The sequence below is a fragment of the Arvicola amphibius genome, chromosome 17 (genome assembly GCF_903992535.2).
Source record: "Arvicola amphibius chromosome 17, mArvAmp1.2, whole genome shotgun sequence".
In the NCBI taxonomy this organism is placed as follows: domain Eukaryota; kingdom Metazoa; phylum Chordata; class Mammalia; order Rodentia; family Cricetidae; genus Arvicola; species Arvicola amphibius.
In genome coordinates this window covers 29,843,419-29,847,659 of record NC_052063.2, presented here as the reverse complement: position 1 = coordinate 29,847,659, position 4,241 = coordinate 29,843,419, and positions in this window count along the sequence as shown.

Below are 4,241 nucleotides of genomic sequence, written 5' to 3'. Positions count from 1 at the left end.
GTGTGTGCGTGTGCATCACACTCGTGCCTGGTGCACAGAGAGGTGAGACGAGGGAGTCAGACCTGGAACTGGAGTTGCAGACAGTTGTGAGCTGCCAGGTGCCCGCTGGGAACTGAACTAAGGTTCTCCGCGAGAGTCTTGAGCCATCTCTCCAGCCTGTGCTTCCTGCTTTAAAAATGAATAAATTTTCCCTGTGAGTAAACCTCCACATATTAAGAAGTTTTTTACAGTTTATGTATTTATGTGGGAATGTGTCTGTGCCTGTGGAGGTCACATGACAGCGTTTGGAGATCTGTTCTCTCCTGTGTGGTTTCTAGTGATCAAACAAACTCAGGACATCAAGCTTGGTGGCAACACTTTTACCTGGTGGGCCGTCTCTCTGGTGCAGATCTCCACACCCTAATCACTGTATGTTAATTGTAATTAAACAGTTTGTTTCTAGAGATTGGGTTGTTTTCAATTCTTTACCCATCATGACATTGTGGTGAGTCACTTTGCGTATGTATACTTCCATGGCCACAAAGTGCAGGGCATAGGCTGGAAATAGAAGAATGGGGGAAGTGAAAATGGTAGTGTTCAAATAAAATGTAAGTATTTATAGCAAATGTATTTATGTGAAAGTGCATGTGTCTATATATTAGCCCAAATATGAAGATAAAAAGTCCTTACTCCTTGTTGTTCGGCTTCTGCACCCAGCCTCCACTGCGCACGCCCAGTGCGGGGATGATCCACAGGCAGCAGGCAGGGCCGTGCTGAAAGATTACAATGAGGAACGGCGCAACAGGACTTTGGAGTCTTTCCTGACTCCTGCCCAGGCAGATATTAACCTTGGACCTCTCTGGTCCTCTCATCAGCCAGACAGTTGCTCTCTGAGGCTTTTAAGGGATTCACCAAGAGGACTTTGAGAGTCCCATTGCCTGGTATTGAATGTCCAGTGATCCATACCCCCAGACAGCTAGTCTCCAAAATGTAACTGAACTTCCTTCTACCACACTGTCTTGTCCTGTGTACTTCGCTCGACAAGGTTCTAAGACCCTGGAGAGCTGCCGCCAGCCTTGACGGGCACCTGTCCAGGCGAGGAGTGAGACCAGCGTGGGTGGGCATATCCCTGCAGCCGGAAGTGGCCTTGTTCACTCTTGCCACCCTGTGTCATGGTAACTGCCATCTCAGGGATCAGCAAACAAACTTTACATATAGTGAAATACCCAGGGGATGCTCCTCGTGGAATGTTCTCTGGGAAATCTAGAAGATGCTGATATCTTAGACATGTAAAAATTGTTTATATTCGAGGAAAATCTTGACAGGAGTATGGTCTTTGGTAGCAGCTCTGTAAGAAAGTGGAAATTACCAAATAAGTAGAAGGGGAAACAGGAGCAGGTATGGCGAAGGCTTCCTTAAACCGGAAGGTCAGGTTTGGCTCAGAACTCTCAGGTGAAACAAATGAGAAAAAGTATATGGGAAGCAGCTATATGAGAGACCCTTGAGGCAGCCAATATCCAGTTCTTGGAGGAGGCTGAACATGATGTGGAGAAAAATGATGGGGCACCGGAGGAGGGTGAGGACCATGCAGAATACGATTCTGCTGACCGGGGAATGGCCTGCAGACAGACGGACGGATTATCCCCATCTCCAGAGACATCTGGCCACACGTGGCCTCTGGCTATGACAAGAGGGTTGGTTTTGACACTTTTTCTAAGAAAGGGAAAATGTTTCGGAGAATATTCTGACAGCGTTCATCATTGAATTTAATAATTCACCTTAAAATTTAAAAGTGAGCATTAGAGATAGAAGTGTCAGCTACAGAATGCCACAAAGACGAGGCGGAGGGAGGGGGTGAAGTAGAGCTGAGTGTCATGACCCTGCCTAGAATCCTCCCTCCCCAATTAGGAGGCAGGAGGATAAAGAGTTCAATCAATGTCATCCTTAGTTGCAGAGCAAGTTCAAAGCCAGCATGAACTTACTGAGACCCTTTTCTTTCTTTTTTCTTTTTTCTTTTTCTCTTCCTCCTCCTCTCCTCCTCCTCCTCTCCTCCTCCTCCTCCTCCTCCTCCTCATCTTCTCCTCTTTCTTTCTTTCTTTTCTTTCTTTCTTTCTTTCTTTCTTTCTTTCTTTCTTTCTTTCTTTCTTTCTTTTTCTTTCTTTCTTTCTTTCTTTCTTTCTTTCTTTCTTTCTTTCTTTCTTTCTTTCTTTCTTTCTTTCTTTCTGACAGTTTCTCTGTGTAACAGTCCTGGCTGTCCTAGAACTAGCTCTTGTACACCAGGCTGGCCACAGATATCCGCCTGTCTCTGCCTCCCAAATGCTGGGAATAAAGGTGTGCACCTCTGCCATCCAGCAGAGACCCTATTTTTTTTAAATGGAAGTATTAAAAAATGTTTAAATTCTAAGTATTGAATAGCAAAATATAGGAAAGATTTTGGCTTTAGAATATATAAAATATAAGATTTCAGCTTTAGAAAAAATTGTGTATCAATTGTTTTAGAGCAGTGGTTCTCAATGGTGGGTCACAAAACCTTGGAGTCACAAAACCACAGGGATCATCTAAGACCATTGGAAAATACAGATGTTTACATTATGATTCATAACAGCAAAATTACAGTTAGGAAGTAATGAAAATCTTATGGCTGGGGGTCACTACAACATGAGGAGCTGTATTAAAGAGTCACAGTACGAGGGGGTTGAGAACCACCTATTTAGAGTGAGCAGACTGACTGACTGAATAAAATTACAGAAAATAAGCTCAGGGAAGTGAAGGAAAGGACTCTGGACCACAACACAAAGTGAACAAAATTTTAGGCAAGTTTATCATGGAGAAAAAACAGACAGATAGCCAACGTTAGGGATGGAAAGAGTCGCCATTACAGATTCTGGAGACACTAACCAGATTCAGTGGGTGTTGTCATGCCAGTTCACGTGAGAACTCAAAGTGAAAAGGTTCCAGGAAAAAGTTGAAGAAGAAATAAGCCTTACTATTCTTATTAAAGGAGAGAAATTTTTTCTTACATAGCTTTACCAAGAAGAATGGATTATTCTGACATGCAAATTTACCCAGAAAATAGCTTAAGATGCCAGCTACAGCCAAACTAATATCACCTTGATACTAACACCAGATAGACTAAATCTGAGGGATAAAAAGTATGGGTTTGTTATAGTCATGAACCTAACACACTGACCAAATGAAATCTGTCTCAGGAATGCAGCAAAAGCGGTATATTAGAAAATTGATCTCCTTTGCTGTAGGATAAAAGTCAAAAGCCAATTCCCATCAATTTCCCCATCAATAGATGGGGAAAAACTGATAAAATCAATACCTGTTAAAAATAAGTCATCTTTAAGTAAGAGAGTACTTTCAATAAAAGGATGCCTGAAAACCCTGTGATCACTGTTCTTGGGAGAAGGACACGAGAAACAGCTTGAAAATAATCAACCGGAGAGAAAAACACAGCTGCGGAGGAAATCTCACAAGGCCCCGCCCTTGGGGTGGAGAACTACAGGCAACTAATGACGGCTGAGAGTGGGGGGAATCCATCTTCCCCAGGGTCAGCCCCCAAACATAAGAGCAACATTAAATGGACTGACAAGTTGTGCTTATAAATTCATGTGTATGTCTAGATTTAACAATAAAGAAAAGAGTCCATGAATTTGAGAGGGGATGGGGGACATGCAAGAGTTGGAGGGAGGAGAGATGGGGGTGGAAACAGTTGTAAATACAGTACTAACATATAAAATTCTCCAAAATGTGAGCACTCACATTGAGCAGCTCACACCTGCCTATAATTCTAGTTCTAGGGGATCTCATACCCTCTTCTGGCCTCTGGGGGCACCTGCACTCATGTGTGCTTACCCCGACACAACCACACACATACAAATAAAAATTAAGTTAAAATTCTTCAAAATCAAAACAAGGACAACAATTTTCCTCATTTTAAAAATCTGACATAGTAATAGAAGTGTTACCACAACATAGAAAGATAAGAAAAAAAAAGACCAGCCTAATTATTGAAAAGAGATAGGCTAAAAGGAGCTTGCAGATTATGTCGTTGTATACATAGAAAATCCAATTAAGAAGTCCACCATCAGATTATTAGACCTTAATTGGGCAGTTTACTAAAGAATCAATATGTAATTGTAAATTCAAATGCTTGCTAGTTTTGTATGGAGAAGGTGATAAAGCTACAAGGCAGAGATGAAATGCTTGTGGCTTGAAAACCCCAAACCTGTCAGTTCTTACTGAATGACAGGTTG